The sequence below is a fragment of the Ixodes scapularis genome, unplaced genomic scaffold (assembly GCF_016920785.2).
Source record: "Ixodes scapularis isolate PalLabHiFi unplaced genomic scaffold, ASM1692078v2 PGA_scaffold0__279_contigs__length_252992795, whole genome shotgun sequence".
In the NCBI taxonomy this organism is placed as follows: domain Eukaryota; kingdom Metazoa; phylum Arthropoda; class Arachnida; order Ixodida; family Ixodidae; genus Ixodes; species Ixodes scapularis.
Window position 1 is genome coordinate 206,293,655 of NW_024609835.1, and position 11,667 is coordinate 206,305,321.

General features: G+C 42.4%; 1 pseudogene; it reads left to right on the forward strand.

The window, feature by feature from the left end:
• Nucleotides 1-9,969: 9,969 nt before the first annotated feature.
• On the forward strand, nt 9,970-10,868 carry LOC115323977 (annotated as a pseudogene).
• The last annotated feature ends 799 nt before the right edge of the window (nt 10,869-11,667 follow it).

Sequence of the window (11,667 nt, forward strand, 5' to 3'; positions counted from 1 at the left end):
ATCAATAAAGAGTATCCTTGCCGGGAAAGGTAAAATGGCGACACGGCATGAAACTAACACACTTTTGTTTTAAAATGCATGGCGAGATATCAAGAATGAACGTTTAAAATAAAACCCGTTGAAAGTAGACTACATATTAGAGAATGCGGTCTAGTCTATTTTTATTCCGAAAGCTGTCAGAAATTCTCTGCATGAAGAAAAAATAATGACGGCAAAGCCCTGCGGACATAAACCTGGCAGTGCACGGAAATCACGTGCAGCTGGGAAAGTGAGTACCCCTAGAACCCCTGAGCACTTCACGCCGATAATGTGCTGATTCCTGTGTGTTCAGAACGCGTAAACACACAAAAACGAAAAGTGTCAAAAGTTTTGGCGCTGCGTCATGAGATGGCCGAGGCCGTTTGCGCAGTTTTATAAAATGCATGTCATCTGAAAGTTCCTCAGCAAACAAAGCATTGAGAATGACTAATCATTTGCATTTGCTCCTGATTTGAGTATGGCATTTGCATAAATCTGAGAGGGGCGCGATCAGCATACGCTGGTTTCATAGCAGTATTTAGTACCGATGTTTGTCCATAATAATTGGAAGGCTCGCAAAGCTGTGTCCTTCAACGCGACCCCCTAGCCCAGGCTTTGATGATTTACTTGCATTTGTTGTCTCATTGTATCATCAAAATTAGGATTCGATTTATTTAGTTCGGAACAAAATAAGATCCAGAGCAGCGGTTCTCAAATATGGGTCGGCGAAGGAATTTTAAGGGTCCGCAAAGCCCTGTCTTATCAGTCAAGCCAGGCAAGAAAAGGTGTCTTTTTTGCAGATTGAGGAGAAATGTTCCAATTTTCGGGTGCGTTTTCTCGAATGCATGCCAATGCAAAAAGTCTACTTCGAACTAGCTCTTGGTTATGCCCATTTATTAAATTATTATTATAATTGACCTATACCTTTCCCTTCCTCTCTCCACAAACGGGGTCCTCCATCGTCCCCGCCGGTACATAAGGGGTCCGCGAAACATCAGTGGTAGAGAACCACTAATCTAGACGGTCGCGAGATATTAAGCTAAATGGGTGACAAAAATAAATTACATGCCACTAAAAACACCCTCTGCAGTATTAAAATTAGTACTTTAACAAAACCTTATTGTAATCGGAGGGTAGAGACTTAACGAGCAGATCGCGCGTGCATCTCGGCCACAACATAAAATTTCCGCTGCTCCAGTAGTTTTTCAACAAAGAATTATTGTCATCATCGGACACACAAGTTATGCTGTGGTATTATCTCATAGTGTAGTTTACGGCATATTTTTATAACTGTAAAATGTTCTACTAAACATTGGTGCAGTGCAATAGGCTTATGTGGGGAACCAAATTTGTTGTTAATATTTCCTATTTCAGTTTATTTTCAATTACTGAAATGCTAAAACCGCAAGAATTCCGTGTTCGCGCCAAGTGTCTCGCGTAGCATAGAGCAAGCTCTTGGACTTGGGATTTCTTGATATCAATGTTCAACGCTAAAGTATAGGATTGGCAGCACACCTTTCTTGAAAACATCCTGTGTGAAAACAAACATCACAAATTTACAACTGTTGCTCTACAACATCTCGTGTAAATCGTGCTGTCATAAGTAAGTGTCCGCAGCACGTTTTTGCTTTAAAAAAAGCCTGTAATTCTTAAAGTTTCATTTAACTTGTGTAACGAAGGAACAATATATACACTAGGCAATATCTACCATCTGCTAATACCGGTCACATGACCTATATTTCAGGATAAGTTTTCATAACTAAACAGCTGTGAATATAGTTCCCGACAGCAAGAAATGACAACGCCCTTGCTCCAAGACACAATGTAATTCAAGAAAAAGAATATACAATAATCAAAAAGTACTTGCACTATTTTTAGGGATAGGCCTTTGAAAAAATTTTCCATTTGATATTACTGGATGAACAAAGGAACCTTGGATATCGAGAACGATTTTATAGATTACTAAAAATTACTTCACGCAACCGAACGCAGAGTCAGAATTATGGGAATAGATAGTGATGCTCTGCACCTCAACTGCGGTGTCCTGCAAGACTGTTTGCTAGGACATGTGATTTTAATTATATAAGTTTACTTTTTAGCTCTGTTATTTTTTAAATGTAATATGTATCAGTACGCTGACAATAGAGGTTTAAACTTGGCAAATCAAATTAAAAATAATACGGTCTCCACTTGAGAGGAAGATAAAACCAACGATTTAATTGCTTTTCAATCAATTTTGATTTTGTAAACAACGCGAGAAAAACTCTATTCTACTTAAAAGCCTAAAAATATGTATAATATTACGAAACCAATGCTTTTGCATCCATTGGAATGCAATGTGTGTTGCTGCTCGCCTTCAGATTATGTAGCGAAACTAAATACTTGGGCTTGTACTTCGACGAACTTTTGTCTTGGAACTCACACATATATTACCTATTCAAAAATTTGAGGGCACTTTATGAAGTGTTAGAGGAATGAAAACAGAGATATGAATTAACCATTTAGCGTTTTGATCTAATTTGACGAAGAAAAATAATATAATAAAAAATGGCTGATAACATTACTCTCGGATCACGGCTAATATATATATCATTCGTAGACCAGCTGACGGAAAATAATTTTTGGCGATAGGCAGCCCGCAACGGCCAGGCGGCGCCAGCAGGGTGACGGCGCACGGTTACATCCTATCTCTTTGTAACTTGGCAAACGGCGAACGATAAGCCCCACATTGCGTGCCGAAGACTTCGAAATGCGTGACATATACGAGCGCAACGCACACATATTGGAGCATGACGCAGCGAAAAGCCTGACACTTCTTCGGAGTTGAGGCGCGCTCCGGTGATACGCAGTCACGTTCCGATTGGCCCGCCAGAGCCGTAGCTTCTGCTGTACTGGCACGTTACGCGATCACGGCTTCCTGGGATACCCAGTATTTCTTGCTTCAGACACTAGGCTCAGCGGCGCCACCAGAGTAAAAGCTCACGTTTGAACAATGCAGGCGCCACTCCCAGGGGTACTCAATATTTCTTGCTTCAGTCGCTAGATGGCGCCAAACCAAACAGCATTGCAGGTTGCCTATAGGTAATACCGGTAATCTACTGAAGGTTTTAAATCAAGCGAGATATTTCCGCCCGCAGAGCTGAGAAAGCAACGCTTCGTCACGGTCCTCTAGAAGATTCCCGTTCATTCTCGCACCAGACGTAACTTTCCCTCTGCTTTTTTATTCTCGAAAGTGCCAGTTCATCCTCGCCCCGAGCGCGCGACGCTCGAACTTTCTTTGCCGAACTTGCGAGATAATGACGCACGGCAGATAAGCAGCTACCCGCGACCTTGTCGAGTCAGTCCCAGTCTCCCTAGCGCTCTGTAGTGCCGCCGAATCGCCGCCCGCTTTTCTGCTGCCTCGACGCTCTTTCGTTACTTATTTCTGTTTGGCACAAGTTCGCCAGATTAAACGTTTATTTCTTCCTGTTTATTTATTGGTTATTGGTCACCACCCGTGACAATATTACTTTCCGAGTGATTTCAAGTAAAAAATAACCAATCCAACCAAACCTTAGATGCATGAAAAAGAATTCATAATCTAAGAATATAAGCTAACTATACAAATAAGTTATGGAAATATTAAGTAAAATGCCTTTTTAATGAACATTGAGAATATTTACAAAATCTCTAGCATTTAAACACAGTAAAAAATGAAATGTCGAAATGAGGAAATGGTGTCATTGTATACTATATATATGAACATTCAAATATGTATTATTGAGAGGTTCATGATTTTACGTTTCCTTGAACTATAAACTGTGTCGTTCAGCATAAAATTTCGTTTTTATGAGCATTTGACTTTTAAATTGTTTTTTTTAAGCTAACTTTTGTTTTTAACTCTGTATTAATGCTAATTTGTGTCTTTTCGCATGGTTTGTTCTTCACATCTCAATGAATTATGAACTTGTTTTTAGCACTGCTTTTGGTTTTAAGTCTTCAGGGATGTTAAAATGTGTTTTTCAGCATTATTTGTTGTTTTATGCCTGTATGAATTCTAGATTTTGTCTTTTAGCTTCGCTTTTGGTTTCACGTCTTTATGAATTTGATATTGTTTTTTTGTTTTTTTTTACATATTGATAGGTTTTTGCGGGGAATCAACAGAGGCTTCTTTGGTAAACCGTTCCCCTTGGCTCGTCAAAGCTATCAAAGCTTTTCTTCTACTTGCCCCCAAACATTTTCTTCTCCGACGAAGACAGGTGGCAAGAGCGATATTCTTTTGTTTGACAGAAGTTCAGAAGTTCATGCGAAACATTAGTGCTCGGATTATGTTACGACCCTTCTACAAATGCTGGACGTTATCCCGTATAACGGTGCGGCAGGATTTCAGCACTTTCCTATTGAGATTTTATCCGCCGGGCATATTTAAAACTAACGGCCATTTTCCTTCCTCGATGAGACTCGTGTTCAAACAAAATCCCGGGAAGCCCCAATTAGCCTTAGCACTAGCCAACCGTTGGCTCAGCTTGAAGAGAGGACTAGTACACTATAAACAACAATTGATGACTGAGGCAGTGACAATAGAAAAGTGATGTACCCGACTCTTGGCCTGTACGAGAAAAAAACAATTGAAGAAAGTAAAGAAATTCAGGCGGGCGTATAAATGACATATAAAGTAAACTTGAAACAAAAAAAATAGCGCTAGTGAATCGGTTGGAAGATCTGCAGTTGATATTCAGATTTGTGTCTTTAGAGTAAACAACGGTGCAGGCGATCAAGGTGCGGATACTGAATAAATGCTCTGAGTTGACTTCAAGCAGGAGCGCCCTTTTAAAGACGCACTAGTAGGTTTAAGATTATAGACCAGCAGTGGTGTTTGCTGGAGATACGAGAAGGAAGCGGCAAATTTGTTGGTCACCGACAAGCGATATTCAAAAACAGCGTAGAAAAGTGTGGTTGTTTCTGTAACATTTAACGCCTACAAAAAGTATTTTATACTTTGTACAAAGAGGGCAATTGCTTGGAAATTGGTGCGTATTTTGGAGGCAGGGGACAGTGAGTTTTTTTATTCCCAGCGTGGTGACGAGGTTGTTGGGGCGGTTTGGTTGAGAAACCGGTGTTACTGGGTCTGGTTTCTGTTATCTTTTATCATGTCACTTCGCATAATACCAATGCAGTAATATCAAAGTTGGGTGGTAATGTGGTTTATAAAGTGAAGCACAAGCTAAAAATGTTGACGCCTTATTCGGGGCTGGCTTTGGGGTGCTAAAAAGGAAATAGATTTAGCAGGCCATGTCATAAAGGGGTTGTATGACATTCCCCTATGTTGTGAACTTCGCTACATAGGACAGACAAGACGATGCCTATATACGATTGAATTTTAGGACATAAAAGTTTGGTGAAGCATAATTCACCAAATTCTAAGATCGAAAAGCACTTAGACGATTGTAACAACTGTGAACCCCATTCGGAGAGAACTGAGGGCATAGATATAGAAGAAGAAAGCAACAGGAGACTGCTAACAAAAAACTATGAGAATGATAGGCTCCGAAAATATTCAGTCAACCCTCTGTTTCTTATAAGGGAATGAAAAGTTTTTTAAATATGTAACTTATCTGCTTAACGCTTTAAGGTAACCTATGTTGTGCAAAGTTTTACCTTCCCAAGTTTTGGGGATAAATTCTTGGTTTGAGAAAATTGCTTTGTTTTTGCCCTGTTCTTTTGTGTTGAGGTTTTCGTGTGAAGTCTATCCGTATTATTGGTGTATATAAGGCATTGTATATATGCGTGTATATATGTGTATATAAGGCGAGCTTTGTTAAATGAATTTGAAAGTTCTGTTTAAAACTTCGTTGATCTCATATTTTGTTTTAATTGTTCTTTGTCTTGGCTCACTATGGGAACAAAAACTGTTCCTTAGAACGCCGAAGATTATTCAAATGAACTCAACGAATTGATCATCAAAAACATGAACACAGTTTAAAGAACACTCACATGCTTGACGGCAGCCCCGGACCATGTGCAATAAATAAGTTTTATTGTTGAAGAGACCGCTTTGGTAGGGTGTAAAATCTTGAAAAAGGATTAAACATTAAAAAAGGACATCGCCAGCACGTGCACTTGTGGTTTTCTCTATTATGTCATTTTATGATTAATTATCTTTATGTTTCAACGATATTAAAACGCTCTAATTCTCTTTCTCTCTCAAATAATTGAAACACTACGCATGCAGTTTTATGTTGGAACCACATAACCAAAAATCCCTAGCAACAAATCTTACATGTACAAGAAAACTTCCAAATAAACGCATATAATCAAAATAAAGTATTATAGAGCATACAAGAATCACATAGAACGTATAAGAACACTATGCGATCATACATTAAGTTTTAAGAAACTTCTTATCAGTTTCTTATAACTCTTTTATAATTGTTTATTCTCATTAGATGCTCTTATACGTTTCTTGTATGCTCTTATATTATATTATTTGGTCATTTGCGTTTATTGGAAGAAAAAAATTCTTACACACATAAGACTTTTACTGTAGCTTACGAATGAATCATAACCAGCAGAACTGATATTATGTCTACGCGCTTAGGTAAATATTGCCCTTGTTTTCTTCTGAAAACAGTTCAGACGAAGCAAGTCAAGGCCGATCATAAATTTAAATTTAGACATTTCTTCATGAAAAAAATCTTAGTGAAGTTCAAATATATTTTTGTGGTATCAGTAAACACATTTATCAATATATTTTATACCAAGCTAAACTAAAACCAGTCACAATAATAAGTAACTGTAAAACTACCAGCTTTTAAAATTGGAATAACGATGCTGACTTTGCATAGCTCATTGAACAGATTTTTTCGGGATTAATTTAAATTGTATGACTGTCCTCTTTGACGATAAGAGCGATTAAAGAAGAGCATGTACAATTAAACTTACATCTAAATGTTTCTGTGAAGAAGGCTTGATGCCGCGACGACATTGTGTAATTGGGATTTTGTTGGCGCGTCTAAAGATCCCCAGGTGGTTAAAATGGTACTTAGTCCGCTGTGGCTTAACAGATTGATTCGGCACGTAAAACTCCAAAATATCAGTTTGATCTAAAAGTCTCTGCGTCGCAATGCTTTCAAAAACAAATTACTTGGAAAGATTACAAGTTTTTTCTTTTTTTTTTTCTGACCGGAGAAATCAATAAGTATCCCGCGGCATTAATTAGTAAACACATTCCTTAGATTCGTATTTGCTCACAATTACCGAACACCTTAACGAACATTCTTCTCAAGCACGGCCCAATGAATGTCGAAATTCAGTGCAACGGCCTATTCAGAAGCTGCTGAGTTTATATGGGCACACGTACAAAGGGACGGCTGGCGCAGTCAAGGTTTTCCAAAATTAGGGATTAAAATGGGTGCGTAAATTAGGCTTTGTAATGCGTAAGTGGATTTGATTGCGCCAGTAGGAGGGCGGATATTGAGACTGGTCTCCTGCAGGGCTGGCGAGCGGCGGGAGTGGGGCTTTATATTCATCCAAATTCATCGAACCCCAAGCTCTGTTTGTACCAATCAGTTATTCGAACGAGCGTTAGACGTACAAGTCCGATCATTCAAAGTTAATTTCACTTCAGTCGTATGCGAATTATTACAAAACAAAAATATTTGGATGATAAACAAAACGGACTAAGTAGCCTTTCCTCGTTTATTTTAGACGCCATTACCAAATCAAAATGTATAGGAAAAAAGCTAAAAATATTTGAGTGCATTTACGCTAGCGCGTAACGTGTGTCACAGCGACAGCAGCGAGGCGCTTGTGTTATTTGCTACCCATGTGGCGCCATGGTGGTTTCTGCGCCGACAGCTGAGCAAAAGTTTTTTTTTTTTTTTTTCACGCCATTTGTTTGCATCCGCTCTCGATTTCACCTCCGTGCTTCATCCATGGTTCGCCTACGACGAGACTCCTCATCTAATACCTTGCGTCGCGCTCGTTGTGAGGCGCTGCAAGACACGCTGGCGGCGATGCCGATTCAACCTAGGAGGCGCTGCGTGAATCCAGTAGTGACTGTATTATGGCGTGAAAAGTGCTGGACGAGACTTCTAGATGATCCTGTTTCAACGCACTGTAACTGAAATTCCCGTTCTTCAGACCAGCTACTGACTTTCCGAGGTCTAGCCATAAGGCGTGCAAATTCGTCTCATCGCCTTGTCGTGAGGCTGCGCCGGGAACGGTGTCTCAACTGCTGCCAACACCTCCCTAGCTGGAGTGCAAGTTCGTCTGCTTATTTTGCAAGGGTGGTGGTGACGTCAGAACTCCGAGCTCTGATTGGCTTCGATTGAAGGATAGTGGATAGAACCCGAAGCAGGCTGCCTTGAGGTCTACCTCCTATCCTTCAATCGGAGCCAATCAGAACTCGGCCTGGCTCGGTACCTTTCTGACGTCACCACAACTCCTGGAACAGAAGCAGATGAACTTGCGCTCCGCCTACTGGCAGAAACTGAGGGAGAGGAGACTAAAGGACCCATGGACATCAGAACGTCGAGCTCTAGTTGAGATGATTAGATGTTTTTTGAAAGAAAAGCTAGCTGCCTTTGAATCGGCTCAGAGTTCGAATGTGCACCAACGCCGGAAAACAGCATTCGACATTTAACGTTTGCTTTCAAACGGTGAGTCGAGGCGAGGGCAGCTAGCTTTTCGCCTGCCCACTTATGATTTCAACCATACAGTGCTCGTTGTTCCAACGTCCCAGCGTGCTCTCCTCTCCTCCTCACTTTCTGTTGCTTGCCGTATAGTCCCTGAGTAGGGGATGACGCCATGGCGCCTCTTTCGAACGCCCGACCAACAGTTCGCGCTGGTTGGTTTTGCCGCCCTCTGGCGTCGCATGCACGTTCAAGGCTCCCGAGACGCCGATGTGTTAGCGAAGATAGAAAGGAATGGTATGTTCCTTTCTATCTTCGCAATAATCTAAAGACCGCCGGGTTCGTGCGGTCTTTAGATTATTGAAATCGGTTCTGTGAATAGCAAAGTAGTACAAAGCTGTGTACTGTGCAGGCCCAGGATAAGACGTTTTAAAACGTGTTAAGAGAATGCTAGTTTCTTCGGGCGTAAAGAAATTTTCTTTTTAATTGCGCAGTGGCGCGTTAATTTTAAAGATTTTGATGACGGCGAAAGGGACGTTCGTCCCGTATGGCGACAATTGTTTTCTGTGTAAAAAGCCTAAAACGATCGAGCGCGTCTTTCTGCAGTGCTGGGACGGTGTCTTGCTAAGGGGCGTCCTCCAACTCACTTAAAAGAAAGAAAGCGTTAGACATGTACGGGAACAGCTACCTTTATGTTGAAAATGAGGAAGGAGTGCATTTTAATCTGTTAATTTTATTGGGCCTGCACAACATTTGGACATGTAGGATGGCTACGCCCCGTGCCGACATGGACACGCGCGAGGCTGGGCACTATTTCCGCGAAAGTATTGCTTTTTTGGTTGAAGTGCATAAGGAACAAATCTGCGTGCCAGACTGGATTCCACTCGTGGAATCCCTAATGGCAATGAAAAGATTTTAAGCAGTTGCGCCTTGTCCAAGCTGGTCTGGACCTATCATTCTATACGGGTTTCTTTGCATTGTCGCTCGCCTGTACGTATGGTCATTTATACAACGGCATTAATTTAAAAAAAAAAATAGTGGATAGCTCAGTTGCTAGCGTTCTACTTCCGGTGCTCGCCGGGTTCGTGCGGTGGAATCAAGAGCTCCGTCGGAGCGTTTCCAACGGCCGTTTTCGGCCGCGGTTTTTCTGCTTATGACATTCCCCAAAACTACAATTATTCTTCTGCCAACTTTGAATTTAGGTCCCGCTTCTTTGAAATCTGTTTTTTCACACTGGGATGTGTCTCAACGGCCATCTCAACTCTACGATTTTCGTAACGACATAGCGCGGCTTGCCGTGCTCAAGGACATTGCAGCACTTGGCACCTTTCACTTGAATCATGTGTGGACGCTTACGCTTCACTCTTCATCTGCAAAAAAGAAGCTCGTGAAGGAAAGACCGCTTCAAATTAAAGGGAAACTTTGCCTCGTCATCGACACGGACACCATCGATGTGAGCCTCAAACTTCACTGGGCGCCGTTTCACGTGCCTGATGAATCCGTCCGGAGGGCTCTCGAACCGTACGGGAAAGTGTTAGAAGTTGCGCAAGATAAGGTACGCTTTAGGTTTTTGCAAGGATAAAGACAAGGCTCATTCGCATGGCGTTGAAAGATTGCGTGACCAGGAAGAGCCTCCCGCATCATCTGAAAATGCCCAGAGCGAACACGCGGGTTCTGGTGCCGGGTCGAGCACCGTAGTACCTCAGGTACAAAACGACTGGGCACATTCGCAAGGATTGCCGAGCTCCACGCAGCCTGGCGTGTAATCGCTACGGGCACAAAGCCTCCGACTGTGTGCGCTCGTATGCGTCAGTCACTAACGCGGAGGTACCGGAAAAAGTTAGCGACAACATTATGGAAGCTGATGAAGCAGAGCCAACCTATGCATCGGCACTTCTAGTACTTCAGCTGACCCTGTGCCACTGACAGCGACTGACACGGCAGAGCAAATACCACTAGAAGCAGCCCAGGAAAGGCACGACGGCACGGATAACGAGGGCCCAGTTACAAGAGTGCTCACGCTATAGGCACCCCCAGCAGGATAGAACAGTCATCAGAAAATTTGGTGTTAAACGAAGAGACAACTGCACCAGAAAGCACTGCTAAATCAGGGCAAGAAGTCCGCACTGCCAGCGCTGAGGAGCCATTACAAGCAGACGCAAGGGACGGCCTCCTCGGACCAGAGTTCTGCAACTGCTCTGCGTGCTGTCAAATCCCCGACAAAACACCACGCTGTGATTTCAAGTGGAAAGACACCGCTTTGCGAAAGAGCAAGTTTGACCCAAAGCCCAGAAACTCCACGAACGACCCCACGCGAGGTCACTCGAGACAGTAAGTCTTTCTCCTTTCTTATCTCTCCTCGCCTTAGTTAATGATTCCAGGGCCGCTTAAAATAGCCACATTCAATTGTGTCTAGTTTGATAGCACGGAAACGCAAGCAGTGGTTGCTAAACTTAGTATTAAAGGAAATGGTTGACAAAACGTTCTAACAAGAGGCCAAGCTATCAGGAGAAAAACACATTGAAGCTTTCGAGCGGCATTTTCTTTTTGTTTATCCGAAAGCCATCGGAAACCGACCAAAGCGGCCGTATTTGCTATATCGATATTTTACATGACGATGTACTTGTATAACTAGTGGCAGTGCATGCGCCAAATGAAGCTGCAGATCGCAAGGACGTTTTCAAGAACTGGCGCCAATATTTAGATACGCCATGCCCCACCATTCTGGCAGGCGAATTTAACTGTGTGCTGAATGGTAACGACTCCTGAAATGGCCTTGTGCCGGACTACAGCCGTGCGGGGCTGCGCAAGCCGATGCGTGATTACGACTTGCACTACGCAACAAAGTCTGCCATGGCAACTGTGCCAGGCTTCACTCATTGGCAAGCGAGCTCGCACGCAAGGATCGGCCGGGTCTACGTGTCTAGCAAATTGGAAGCCTCAATGGACGGTTACGAAGTGCTGCCCTTTACCATGCGCTCGTAATCGTGCGCCTGGGAAAATAAACCAAATCGCGGCGGACAAGGACCGACAGGAA